The sequence below is a fragment of the Nyctereutes procyonoides genome, unplaced genomic scaffold, assembly GCF_905146905.1.
Source record: "Nyctereutes procyonoides isolate TBG_1078 unplaced genomic scaffold, NYPRO_anot_genome, whole genome shotgun sequence".
Lineage (NCBI taxonomy): Eukaryota > Metazoa > Chordata > Mammalia > Carnivora > Canidae > Nyctereutes > Nyctereutes procyonoides.
In genome coordinates, this window is record NW_026575130.1 from 13,476,155 (window position 1) to 13,491,756 (window position 15,602).

At 34.0% G+C, this 15,602-nt stretch overlaps 1 non-coding gene across 1 annotated transcript; it reads right to left on the minus strand.

Annotated features, from left to right (window-relative positions):
- Positions 1-4,058: 4,058 nt before the first annotated feature.
- Positions 4,059-4,165, minus strand: LOC129521276 (U6 spliceosomal RNA). Its single transcript, XR_008666790.1, has one exon. It is a non-coding gene; the product is annotated as a U6 spliceosomal RNA (small nuclear RNA).
- Positions 4,166-15,602: the final 11,437 nt, after the last annotated feature.

Sequence of the window (15,602 nt, forward strand, 5' to 3'; positions counted from 1 at the left end):
AACAGGCTGTGGGGGTTTTGTGAAATGTAATAGAAGTTTACACTAAAAAGTAAAATACTAATCAAGAGAAGAAGACCTAAATTTCAGTAATGGAGCTTTGTGATCATTAACTTGCCCTGACCCAACACCCTTCAGCCCAACTCCAGCGTCTAGGGCTACAATAGGAGGTCCTACAGGAAGTGGGGTTCCAGATACTTATCTCATGACTTCCCAGACACACTTATGTCTGTAATTTTCCTTAATAAATAATTTATATCAAGCTAATCTTGTTGGCCTTTCTCTTTGGTCTTGTGGATTTTTGGTCTTTCGAGGTCATTTTTCATATACCTCCCGTGGGATACAGTGTTATGTTAGCTTCAGGTGTACAATATAGTGATTTGACAATTCTATACTTTACTCAACACTCACTACAGTAAGTGTGGACACCATCTGTCACCATACTCCTCACTACTTTTATGGAGGGACAAGATTTTAGAGTTCTCCACTCCATTAATTTTGTTGATGTCACTCACAAAACTTCTAATTGCTTTTATTTTTAATTTGACATTGATTTCCAAAGATTGAGAACATACTGACTTTTCAATATTTCTGGACATTATCACAAGATAGATTAGATGAGGGAATGGTGGCAAAGCATGTTTTCAAAAGCCAGGTGATTTGTCAATGTGTGAGGCAGCCTAGAAGGAGAAAATAGGGAGTGAAAGTGTTAGTGATTAGCTAGAGAATATGCCTCATGTAAAGAATTTCAAATCCACTGGAAAAAGAATTACATATGGACTGAAATATAAAGGGATGAATTTTGTCCATGAATAACCAATTTTTGACACTAGATTGTTGTTAATCTAGTTAACATTTCCCAGTGACTTTTATAATTTAGAAATCATATATAATCTTTTAATATCACTCACTCATAATTATTTTTCTCATTCTAAGTGTAGGTATGGCATTCTAGATTTTTTTAGTGTGTTTGCATGTGACAGTACTTTAAAAATGTTTGTGTTTTACATAGTTTAATTTGACTGCTGCACATCTTTTTTTTCTTAAGATTTTATTTAAATTCAAGTTAGTTAACATATAGTGTAGTATTAGTTTCAAGAATACAATTTAGTGATTTATCACTTACAGTTAACACTAGTGCTCATAACAAGTGCCCATCACGCATTTAGTCTAACCCCCACCTCCTTCCAGCAACCCTCAATTTGTTCCCTATAGTGTATATGCCCCTTGGAATCACTATTTTTGTATGCTTTGGATAAATATCTAGTAGTGTAATTCCTGGGTCATAGGGTAGTTCTATTTTTAACTTTTTGAGGAACCTCCATACTGTTTTCCAGAGTGGCTACACCAGTGTGCATTCCCAACAGTGTTAGAGGGTTCCTCTTTCTCCACAACCTCACCAACATCTGTTGTTTTCTGTGTTGTTAATTTTTAACTATTCTGACCAGTGTGAGGTGGTATCTCATTGTGGTTTTGATTTCTATTTCCCTGATGATGAGTGATGGTGAACATTTTTTCATGTGTCTGTTAGTCAGTTGTATGTCTTCTTTGGAGAAGTAAATGTTTGTTCATGTCTTCTGCCAGTTTCTTAGCTGGATTTTTTATGTTTGGGGTTTTGGGTTTGATAAGTCCTTTATAGATTTTGGATACTAGCTCTTTATCTGATATGTCATTTGCAAATATCTTCTCTTATCCCATAGGTTGTCTTTTAGTTTTATTGTTTCCTTCACTGTGCAGAAGCTTTTTATCTTTGATGAAGTCCCAATAGTTCATTTTTGCTTTTGTTTCACTTGCCTCCAAAGATGTGTCTAGCAAGAAGTTGCTGTGGCCAAGGTCAAAGAAGTTGCTGCTTGTGTTCTCTAGGATTTTGATGGATCCTGTCTCACATTTAGGTATCATCCAGTTTCACTCTTATGCATGTTGCTGTCCAATTTTCCCAACACTATTGTTGAAAAGACTGTATTTTTTCCTTTGGATATTCTTTCCTGCTTTGTTGACCATAAAATTGAGGGTACATTTCTGGTTTCTCTATTCTGTTCCATTGATCGATGTGACTGTTTTTGTACCAGTACCATACTGTCTTCATGATTACAGTGTTGTAATACAGCTTGAAGTGTGGAATTGTGATGCCTCCACCTTTGGTTTTCTTTTTCAGGATTTCATTGGTATTTGGGGTGTGGTTCCATACAAATTTTAGAATTGTTGGTTATAGCTCTATGAAAAATGCTGGTGTTGTTTTGATGGGATTGCATTAAACATGTAGATTGTTTTGGGTAATATAGACATTTTAACAATACTGGTTCTTCCAATCCCTGAGCATGGATTTCTTTATGTCTTCCTTAATTTCTTTTATAAGTGTTCTGTAGTTTTTAGAGTACAGGTCTTTTACCTCTTTGGCTAGGTTTATTCCTAGGCATCTTATGGTTTTTGGTACAGTTTTAAATGGGATCGGTTCCCTAATTTGCCTTTCTGCTGCTTCATTATTAGTGAGATAGAAATGCAACAGACTTCTGTGTGTTGATTTTATATTGTATGATTTTGCTGGATTCCTGTATCAGTTATAGTAATTTTTTTGGTAGAGTCTTTCCAGTTTCTTACGTACAGTATTGTGTCATCTGTGAAGAGTGAAAGTTTGACCTTGCCAATTTGGATGCCTTTTATTTATTTTCGTTGTCTGATTGCTGAGATGACAACTGCACATCTTTTAGTCTGTTATCTGTCTAGTTATGATAAATACACAAGTTATTCCTTTAAAAATATAGCTCATCTATTTTGATCACAGACTTTCTTAGGTTAAATAAATTAAATAAATTTGGGGTTTCTTTACACAAAGCAATTATTTAAAGGTGCCATACCAAGTCGTGTTTGGTTCAAGAAGTCCAATTAAGGAAAGCACTTTCTCTGTACTTCCTTTAAAAATATAAAGACTTCATTTTCAGTACAGTTTTATCTTAACAACAACACTGAGTGGAAAGGACAGTATTCCTATATACCTCCGTGCATTGCACATTCAGCCTACCCCACCATCAACACCCCACACCAGAGATCTGCATTTGTTTAGAAGCAATAAACCAACATTAACATGTCATTATCACTCAAATCCCATTGTTTACATTAGGGTTCACTTCTGGTATACATTATATGGGTTTTGATAAATGCATAAAGACATCTATCAAACATTATAGTTATATAAAGAATAGTTTCATTGCCCTAAAAATCCTCTGTTCCACCTATTTATCCCTTCTTTCCCTTATACTCCTGCACTCAGTGATCTTTTTAGTGTCTCCATAGTTTTGCCTTTTCTAGAAGGGTGTATAATTGGTATCAAACAGTATATAGCCTTCTTAGATTGTCTTCATTCACTTAGTAATACACCTTTATGGTTCTTCCATGCCTTTTCATTGTTTGACAACACATTTCTTTTTATTTTTTTTTTTAAGATTTTATTCATTTATTCTTGAGAAACAGAGAGAGAGAGGCAGAAGGAGGAGCAGGCTCCATGCAGGGAGCCCGATGTGTGACTCAATCCTGGGTCTCCAGGATTAGGCCCTGGGCCAAAGGCAGGTGCTAAACCGCTGAGCCACCCGAGCTGCCCCAACAACATATTTATTTTTAGCATTGAATAATATTCTATTGTCTGGATGGGCCACAGTTTACTTACCCATTCACTTACCGAAGGACATCTCAGTTGCTTCTAGGTTTTGGCAATTATAAATAGATACTATAAACATCCATGTGCAAGTTTTTGTGTGGACATAAGTTTTCTACTCATTTGAGTAAATACCAACAAGTGTGATTGTTGGATCATATGGTAGGAATGTGCTTATTTTTGTGAGAAACTGCTAAAGAATCTTCCAAAGAATTGCACCATTTTTCATACCCACCAGCATGAATGTTGTATTTTTCTCTGTTGCTCCACATCCACACCAGCATTTGATGTTGTCAATGTTTTGGGCTTTAGTCATTCTACTGTATGTGTAATGGAAACAATTTTATTGTTGCTTTAATTTGCAATTCTTTAATGAGGTATGATGTGGAACATCTTTTCATATGCTTGTTTGAAAAATATGGAATGTGTCACACACTTGCATGCCCTCCTTGCACAGAGGGCACACGAATCTTCTCTGTATTATTCTAATTTTATTATTTGTGCTTCCAAAGTGAGGACACTGTCCTTTCTTTTGATTCCCAAGGTAACCTTTCTTTTGATTCCCAAGGTAAAGGATGTAATGGGTTAAAGCAAACAACAAAGATGAAATGGAGTATGACATTCATGGAAGAGTCACGTCTATTTCTTTAAAATATAAATAAGACCACGGCTGTGAATTCAGAGGAGCAAGAGATACCGAGGAATATGGAAGAGAAGAAGTAGTAGAAAGGAGGTATACTTTCAGACAGAATCAGAAAGGCACCACAGGTTTAGTGTATGCAGAAAAAACAAGGCAGATTTTGAGGAGGAATTTTTAAAAAATGGGGAAGAGGACTTACTGGAACTTAATTTTAGAAATACTTAGCAAGTTTTCTCCTAATATCTTATTCTTTCATGTTTTCATCCAGCCCCAGTCCCAGCTTACACAGAGTTAATAAAATTTAAATTTAAAGCATGGGAAAACAGTATGATTCCACACTTATAAAAAATAGCAATTGCTTACGGGGGAGTTATTATTTTAGGCTCATAACTGGATACTTATATTTTAAGATGTCTGAGATGCCATACAGTGTATTAGGCTCTGTTTTGGTGCTGGAAAATTTAAAAATGGAACAAAACTAGCTTCCTGTCCCAATTGAATTTATATTCTACTGGCTGAAGATAAAAATGAACAAACAAAAAAGCAATATGTAAAACACAGAGTAAAAAAAAAGCAGGGTAAATTGGGAAATTACTATTAATGTGGCTCACTATTTTATATAGATTTGCTTGGGAAGATTTTTCTTTTCCTATCATATTTAAGAAGAGTTCTGAAGCAGATGATGGATTTGGCCAGGCTGTAAGAAAGAATATATTTAAAAATATTTGTTTATTTATTTTTAGAGAGAAAGTGTGTGTATGGGTGGGCAGAGAGAGAGGGTAGAAAGATTCTTAAGTAGACTCTGCACTCAGTGTGGAGCCTGAAGGATCCAGGTGCTGAACTTCTTTGGTATGTTTAGGGAATAGCAAAGAGGTTGCTATGAGTGAATTAATCATAACGGTAGCTTGTACTTTGAGTTTAAATGGACAAGAAGAGCAATGGAAGTTGAGGTGAGAAAGTAACAGAGGAAACCATAGAGGATTGTATAGGGCTGTATAAAATAAGGTTTTCCTAAGGGTAAGATATGAAAATGAAGTAAATCAATTTGTGCTAATTGGCACTTACAGCACATTCCATTCAAAAGAGCAGAATGTATTTCTATTCACACGCACATAAACCATTACCAAGATTAACCATATTGCATGAAAAAAAACATCATTAATTTAAAAGTGTTTGCACATTGAGACATAAGATATCAGATTATGTGAAATGCCACTAAAATGACACTAAGAGAAAATTTTTAGCAGCCTCTAGCTGGCCCTGTCAAAGGACCTGAGTGGAAAAAGAGACTGCAATCAGAAGCAGATTGTGTTAGGTAAGAGTTGAAGTCGTTTTTTAAGGCTTTTTAGTGATACAGCATATCATGCAGTATGGAGATTTGCATTCTTATCATTTACTGAATTTCTTGTAACACTGTGAATTCTGGTATATCAGTTATAGTGTCTGGTTGAGACAAAACAGATCATTGGTAGGAATCATGAAACCCAGAGGGAAATGGTGGGAAATTACTCTAGAAATGGTGTATTGACACTCCTTGCAAATTCAAACGTGTTCACAAACACACATAAATAGCCTCTGGGAATCTCAGAAATACTTGCAAGTTTATAAAGGATAGTAGACAGAAGGCAACTAAAAAGAGCAAAATTTGCTGGACTGTTGCGACAGTATCCAAACCTTAAAAGGCTTGGGGAATTTAGTTACAATTCTCTTCTGTAAGTCTTTTAACATCTCTCCTAGGAGAGTTATGAACATGACAAACCTGTATTCAGTCTCTGAATACTAATTGCAACTTATATTGCAATTTTGTTTATCCATTTACAAGTTAATGGTCATCTGGATTGCTATCCATTAGTTAACAGGAATAAGGTTTCTATGAAGACTTGAATACAAATTTTTGTATGGACATATGTCTTTATCCTTTTGGGAAGATACCCACTAGACCCTCTCTTTCCTGCCAGACTCTGAAACAATTGAGGAGTAGATAGAATCAGCATATAAAAATCAAAATGTCTCCCTCATTACTGAAAAATGTTATTGGATAATGTGGCCTTGTGCTGTTAAAAAGTAAAAATTTCATGATTGCACTCCAGAAGTATGCAGACTTGTCCATTCTGTCATAGGTAGCACTGGATTACAGTAGATTGTTCTAGTCTGCGAAGTCAGTTTATATCTATAACAAAATGCTATAGACTGTCCACCTTATAAGCCACAAACATTTGCTGGAAGATGAGGATGCCAGCATGATCAGGTTCTGGTGAAGGTCCTTTTCTGTGTTACATACTGTCAACTACTCAGTATGTCCTCACAAGGTAAGAGAGGCTAAAGAGCTGTGTGGGATCTCTTCTATAAGAGCACTAAACCCTTTCATGCTCTCATGACCTAATGACCTCCCAAAAGTTCCATCTTCTAATACCATCACATTAACCTTTAAGATTCCAACATCTGAATTTGGGGAAAATACAAACATTCAGATCATAGCACCCAAGTGTTGAAAACGTATATCCATACAAAAACCTGCACATGCCTGTTTAAACAGATTTATTCATAAAGCTTCTAAAAAATTAGAAGCAAGGGAGATGTCCTTCAATAAGTAAATGGACAAGAAAACTGTAGTAACATCCACATGAAAGAATATTATTCATTGACAAAGAGAAATGAACTATCAAACCATGAAAAGACATGGAAGGATCTTAAATGCGTATTGCTAAATGAAAAAAGTCAGTTTGAAAAGGCTCTACATTGTATGATTCCAATTACAGGACATTCCGGAAAAGGCAAAAGTATAGCAATAGTAAAAAAGGTCAGTGTTTTCCAGGGGCTTGGGAGAAAGGGAAGAAAATTGAATAGATGAAGTACAGTTGTTTTTTTAGGGTGATGAAACTGTTCTGTATTATATAATTTTGGATAGATAAAGTTATGTATTTGTCAAAACTCATAGAAAATTATAGCACAAAGAGTAAATCTTAGAGCATGAAAGTTTTAAAAGAATCATTTAGGATGTCAGATTTCAGGATGGAAAACATTCTTCATTGACAAGAGAATCCACTGTTTTATTAATGTATGAATTAACTTCACTGAAGAGGGGTAAAAAGTTACTAATCTAAATAATTTTGGAAATAAATAGATTTGGTAAATACTGGAATTGAGCAATTAAGTAAATAAATGTCAATTGGTTGAAAGGAGGTTTCTCACTGGTAAAGAGTAGGTGTACAGAAAAGCAGGGGTAGGAGTCTAGAATAATCTACATGGTAATGGATTAGAATTAGGAACATCAGTGTGAGCTCATGGTTACCCTGATGTAGATAAACGGTCACACACACACACACACACACACAGATTTGTATATACACATATAGTTCCTTGTTCCTTCCTCTGTCAAATGAGAAAACCTAGAAACAACAATATTCTAGGGCACAAAATTCATACACAAATGTAAACATCCCTCTCACATGTATGCCTAGCTGGTTACTTACCTTCCCAGGAAGTGATCATGGTTCATTTCCTGTGCCCCTCTACTCCCGTCTAATATACATATGTAACAACTCTGCAAATAAGGTGAACATAAAGATGCACCCTGACTTTCTTGCATGATGACTGTTCTGTGTTCTGTGTCCATATGGGGCTGATGTTTTACCTGCTGAATAAATTTCACTGGATGGAAAAAAAAATTAAAAACCTAAATACTTTACAAATTATCAATGTATAGTATTTTGTTATCATTCATAATTACAAGTGAAAATTCCACTCAATGTGTAAACTTGAGCAGTAGGTTTTAATATAATAGACTATATACAAAAAGTTAACTTATATTCTTTCAAATTACACATTTTAATTAACATTTCAGATGTTACCTATTGTTAACTTTTGTATAGAATCAAAGAAGAATATTTATAATTATCTGAAAAGGATATCAAAATGCTAATATCTCCTATGCTTTCCATCTACAAAACTGTATGAGGTCAGATTTTCTTCATATTTCCTTCATGTATTTCAAACCAACACAATTTATTGCAAGAGATTAGAATGTAGAAACAGATGTAAGAATCCAATTCTATTTCATTAAGCCAGATGTTGAAAGGTTTACGAAAAATGAAAAACAATGCTGCTTTTCTTATTATATTTTTATTTTAGAAAATACAATTACTTTTCATAAAAATATTTATGTCAACATGTGGTGGAACACATATTAAAACACAGCCATTTCAGTATTTTCCAAATTACTATTTATTTTAAAATAGAGTAATCATTGATGATTTAGTTTACATAAGCAAAGTTTTGTGGTGCACTCAATAATTTTTAAGAAGGTGAAGGAGTCTGGAGACCAAAACTTTGAGAAGTACTGGACTAGTATATGTGTGGCCTAAGACTTTGAAATAAGGTCCATGGATCCTAGCTAGGTTCTGCCTTTAATAAACCAGACTGTTTCACTCTTGTATTTGCATTTATTTTGCTGGTCTTCTACCTTTATAAAACTAGTTAAAAGCTTTAGCTGTGTGAATGAGTTCCACGGGAAGTGAGTTGTCTATGACAAAGCCAGAGCTTTTGAAAGTCATGCCTGTGGTGAGAATTTAGAAGTGGTATTTAGGATGAGAAAACCTTGAGAGAAGGTTAATAAAAACTTGGGAGACACTCTTAGGGCTGCTTAATCCAACTATCCATCTTCCCAGCTTAAGTTTCATTTTCTAATTTCAGGAGTTTGTTCTTAAATAAGGAATTAGTATATAGATGGAGTTATAGTCAATACTTTACTTTTCATGATACTTTTATTAGGCCTTTCACAAAATTTATAAAATATAAAAAATATTTCATCTATTTTTTCCAGTAAATATGCCCACATACCTCCACTTGACACTTAGTCTGTTAACTGATGCACATCAGGTAGTCCACCAGCTTTTCTTCATCAGAGGAAGAAGTACTATATTATCAGATAAAAACATAGCAATAGTTCTCACTGGGAAAGAACTAGTGCTTAAGGCTGATGTTTCTTCCTAGCTGTATACTAAACCATAAGGAACATTTACAAATTTTTAAGACAAGAAAATATGTATCACACACAGAGGAATTTATGATTTTTATTTGCATAAGATAAAACCTAGAGGAAAAGAATGTTTAGAACTTTTAGTATATTCAAAATAATGTGACTTTCAAGAATGAGAGACGACATAAATTTAAGAATCTTCAAATAAATCTTCAAATAATTTTCATCAAAATGTTTTATTCTACTCAAATTTGATCACATTATAGTAGTCAGCTATTGATGAATGAGCATGTGATGCAAAGAGAAAGGCCTTGATTCAGTAGACTGTTATTAATTAGTTTGATTTGGTTAAACACTGTCACCATCAAGAAAATTAATGGTAATTGAGAGGAAATAAATGAGCAGATGGGTGGCTACCATATGCTCATGCCACACTCTAAATTGATAATAATTAAGTAATTACGGATGGAAAAAATATTTATTCAAATGTCTATGGCATTTGAAATGCCTGTTTATAAAACCGTGTCATTTTTAATGGATACTGTTCCACTTGACCTCTGAATTAGCAAGAAGTATTAGGGCAAAGGGAAGAAATCACTCCAGTGCTTTCTAACCCAACCTCATGCACTGACCACATTTATTAAACAGTTTTTAATATGTGCTCTCAAAGGGCAAATAAGGAATTAATAAATATAAACTTTATTTTCTTATTCTTGATACCAAGACAGCAATATATGCTCATTGTCTTGGGGTATTAACCATTGAGATGTCTGTGGATGGTGTTGGATGTGATTGTTAGCACCTCCTGGAACATGGCTTGACTGCTTTTGGTCCTCAATCTTCAGTTGCTTGTTCTAATAGGAAAATTAAGGGTCTGATTTCAAAACATCATTCACAGTGTATGAACAACAGTACTCTGACCCCCAAATTTTGTCTTTTTGTTTCTCTTTTCCCCAGCCTACTCTTGTATCTTTTCACTGAAAACATATGCCTTCTTTGCTTGTTAACTCTCCCAAGAATTTTTTCTCACATAAGAAGACTGTTTCCTTATTATTTACTCATCCTAGAGGTCAACAATTAGAAATATGAGCCTTCTTATTATCTAACTAGCTTGCTTCTTTTAGTGAAAAAGAAGAAGCAGCCAGCTAGTAACACTAAGAATTGCAGTGATCTTTAAAATGTTGATGGGATGAGCACTGGGTGTTATTCTGTATGTTGGTAAATTGAACACCAATAAAAAAATTAATTTATTAAAAAAATAAAAGGTCATCCTTAAAAAAACAAAAAACAAAAACAAAATAAACTCCCTTCATTTAAACCACAAAATAAATGTAAGGAAGTCCAAAAAAAATAAAAAAATAAAAAAAATAAAATGTTATTTTAGCTGTTATTTTACTTTCCATCACAGTTCCTGCCCTGCATAAATAAACTTGACATTGATCTTCCTCAACCTTTTTTTTATGGTGAGATAATGAATTAGACTAGAATTTAGAGAAATTCCTACTCAGATACAGTATTGATTCCTCAGACAGTAAATGAATTTCTAGTACTAGATAAAATTCAAACACCTAGTGTCAAAGAATACCAATGTTTATCTCATTAAAGTATGTAAATAAAGTACATTTCTAATATCGCAAGATGTGTCTTTGAGGCATAAAAACTTATTAGCCTCCCTCACCTGAATTTCATTAAAGATTCTGAAATGCTGTGACAGGTAATGTACTATCTAATAAACAAGCTCAGAAAATATTTCCTGCATTTGTTTGTTAAGGCTGCCATAATAGAGTACCACAGACTGGATGGTTTAAACAACATAAATTTATTTTCTCAAAGTTTTGGAGGATAAAAGTTCTAGATTTAGGGGACAGTCAGGCTTCTCTCTAGGCTTAGAGATGGCTACCTTCTCTCTACGTCTTCACAGATCTTTGCCCTATCTTTGTGTACAACTTTCCTCTTCTTATAAGCACACCAGGAGATTGGATTAGGGCCCACCCTAATGACTCCATTCTAACTTGATAGCTCCTTGGAGTTTTTATCTCTAAATAAAGTCACATCCTGAGGTGTTGTAGTTTAGAGCTTTGGCATTATCAGTTTTAGGGGGATACAATTCAGCCCATAACATGAACTATAAGATTAAAACATTTAGGTACTAATTTTTACTTTAAAATATTCTTATATACAATTATATTCAGACACATGCAATAAATAAATAAGTAAATAGTGCTCTTACTCATTTGAGCTGTCACATGTGACTCCTCATGGATAACTATTTCACAGGATGTACACCCATCTGAGGAAGTGAGCTCATTCATGTTAGAATATTAATGCTCCGGGGCACCTGGGTAGCTCAGTGGTTGAGTGTCTGTCTTCAACACAGGTTGTTATCCTCGGGTCCTAGGATCGAGTCCTGCATCAGGCTCCCAGGAGGGAGCCTGCTTCTCCTTTTGTCTATGTCTCTGCCTCTCTCTGTGTGTCTCTCATGAATAAGTAAATAACACCTTAAAAAAAGAGAATATTAATGCTTCATGTTACACTGTTGCTGGTCAATTTTGCATTTCCTCCACATAGTTGCTTGACCTGCATCCTATATGGCTGAAGAAGGGTAGTAAATGGCTTGCTTGTTAAGATACATCTGATTCACTGAGGCTACTCAGTTTATTTAGAAATTGCAACTTGGGCTTTTTCAGTTTAGTAAAATGACAGCAAATTTACGAATATAACTCTTTGAGAGACGAAGACAAAACTCAATACTTGCTTCTTATACATTTTTTTTTCCTGCCAGGTATCCCCAAATCTGCATTAAGATCCAGTGAAAAGTTTCTTTCTAAGTAACATGTTGACCGAGAATGGACTTGCTAGATATCAAAATAAGTATTCTTTATGTCTTATTTTATTTAATAGTATTTTATAGTATTACCTCCATTTGGCATAATAAGAATCCAAAACTTAAGAGTTTACACAATTTTCCAAAGATTAACAAAAAGTAGTAAGTATAGAATTTGATTTCAAACTTAGGTAACATGACTCCATGGCCATTTTCTGAAGGTCCACATGCTACTGCTTCCACTAGTAGTTAAAACCCCATCACAAATTCTAGAAGAAAGCATTCTTAAGTGTGATCTAAGTTTCAGATTTTTATTTTATGTCCTTTATCAGACTGAGAAAAATATATTTTATTACTACTTTGCTGAAAGTTTTTTCATACTTTGTCAAATCCTTCTTTTCTATTAAAATAATCATACACTTTTTTCTTTTTTTTTAATAAGGTGAATTATATTGAATGGTTTGCAGATGCTGAGTGACCTTGCATTCCTGAGGTAAATGCCACTATCAAAATTCATTATCAATTTGATCCTGATTGTTTTATCCTTGCATTCAAAAACAAACTTTCATTGATTTTCTGTGTCTATGTATGTTCATAAGGAACAGAGATCTATATCACTTTTTTCTTCCATGTAATGTTCTATCTGGTTTTGGTATATGAATTAATGCTGGCCTTATGAAATGAGTGAGGAAATATTTCTTCTTTTTTCTTTGAAGGACTTTGCATAGTTTTTTCTTAAATATTTGATAGAAGTTACCATCCATGGCACTTGATCCTGGAGATTACTCAACCACCTTCTCTCTCAAACTCTGCATTTAGTTTAACATATATTCATTATTCTTGACAACAATTTTTAAATCTAATTAATTCAGGATACTAGTAGTAAAACTTATTTTAACCAAAGTTTATTTTCTTCCCTTAATATAAAATCTTATCTAAACAAAACATCACTAGATAATATTTAGTGAAATTACTATGTATTGAACACATTATGATACTTTACATGAATTATCCCATTTAATTATTACATTTACAAAATTAAAAACTTGAACAAAATCATTCCATACAAAGACATAGGCTCATTTTTTCAGTATGATGGTCATGACTCTTACTGAGGTTCATATTGCAAACATATAAATTTGTATCTTCATGCTAAGTCAATTAGAGAATTTCAACCACATCAGAGAATACTATTTGCAAGAATAGAAATTGTCCTCCAGCAATGTGTATGGCACTTAAGCTAAAAAGTGGCATTTTTAACATCTTTTAATAAAATTTTTTCTCTTCAATTTAAATATTCTTAGATCAATTAATTCTGCCATAATAAAAATACTATATAATTGATACTCATTTTTTCTTGTTATTTTAGATTCATACATTTAAGCCTGTTCTAAATCATTTGTCAGCAGGGAAATGAAATAAAAAATAATGAGATACCATCACACAACTATTAAAATGGCCCAAATCCAGAACAACAATAGCACCAAATGCTGGATAGGATGTGGAGCAACAGGTACTTTTATTCCCTGCTTATTCACTCCTATCCATAGTTATTTAATAGTTCTTATAAAATGAAACATGCTCCTATTACATAACCCAGCAGTCATGCTCCTTGGTATTTACCCAAGAGTTAAAAACTAAAAACTTATGTCCACACAAAAATCTGCACATGGTTGTTTACAGCAGTTTTACTCTTGACTGTCAAAACTTGTAAGCAACTGAGATGTCCTTTAGTATGTGCATGGATAGATAAGCTGTGGTACATCCAGACAATGGAATATTATTTAATGCTAAAATAAATGAGTTATTGAGCCATGAAAAGACATGAGGGAATATTAAATGCATGTTACTAAGTGAAAGGAGTCAATCTGAAAAGTCTACATACTCGAAGATTCCAACTATATAGCAGTTTGGAAAAGGCAAAACCACGGAGAAAGCAAAGATCAATGGTTGCAAGTTTAGAGGGGAAAGTATGAATAGGCTGCGCACAGAGGGCCGTGAAAATATATTGTGTGGTACTATAATGAAGGATACATGTCATTATACGTGTCCAAGCCTATACATGTGTGTACAACACCATAAGTGAACTGTAATATAAACTATGGACTTTGGGCAATCATCATGTGTTTGTGTAGGTTTATCAGTTGTAACAAATGTTCCACTGGTGGTGAAGGATATTGGTAAAGAGCAAAGTCATGTAGAGCATATGGGTGGGAGCATATGGGAAATCTTTATACCTTCCCTCAATTTTTCTGTGAATTTAAGACTGCTCTAAAAAATGTGTCTTAATAAAAACAAAAACAGAAACAAATATGTGAAATTGAGCTCTGGAATTTAAATTACAATGTTCACAATCACAGCTTTCTGAATCTAAGAATTATCCAAACTTAAAATTAATTACATGTTAACTTAAGGGTTACAATTTATATTACAATGTATTAGATGGTCCATATCTATTTGTCCTTCCTTTGTTTCATGAATTGCTGTGGATCCTTCATGTCAACATCTCAAGCTTGTCTTTTTGCAAAATTCATGTCATCTTATAACCAGGAATTTATAATCATGCCTGAATCATCTATCTTCTATTTATGTAAAACTTCCTCACTTCATCATGTCCAATTTATTTTTTCATTTTGCAGCCCAAAAGAGATACTAGCAGGTAAAAGTAGATAATACTGACTATAAATACTAAGTTGGACTTTATTTTTAAAAGCCTAAGCATTCAAAGGAGTTATGATAGAGGAGAAGCCAGAAAAGTTTTGAAGGAGAGTTTTGACTAGATATTTTTGGTCTTTTCAACCAGGGAAAGAAGAATGAATAATAGTGACATTCATTGTATTAAGGACTGAGCATATGAAAACTTATTTCCAAGTGAAGTGGACTTGGATATCAATTAGGGCTGAGCATCATATTCTTCAGTAGTTCCGTGATGGAAGGATTTCAGTGGTGGACTTGATTTGGGTGCCTATTAATGATGGACACTAATCATCTTGGTCTTGACAGTCTTTTAGGTGGTTTCCTATGGCCATGGCATGGGGAAAATGGAGCTGCAAGTTGAGTCATGTACCCCCCAAAACACCACCACCTGAGAAACAAATGCACAACAGCCAAATAATAATTAATTGTCCATGCGTGTCTTTTGTTTTTGGCAAATGTTTAAGCCCTGGAATTCTTGGACAAAACAAGAAAAAGAGAAAGGGACTTATAAAATTAAATTACAACGACTTTCTTGCTAAATGAGGTAATAGGTACTTAAATGTAGTTTATTGTGGTAAAGGATGTTTCTGTAATATGAAGTAGCTCATAGTTAATTGATACACAGGGAAATGATACCAGTATAATATGGAAGTAACATTGGCATTCTCCATGTCAGGTTTTGTACCACAAACTGATTATAACTGAGCATAAAGTCCATTAACTCAGCTGAATGAAGTAAGGTCTGGAAGAATTCAGTATGGCATATCCATCTTTGTCATTCTGCTTGGCCACAAGCTCTGTACTGGAACTGTTAAGG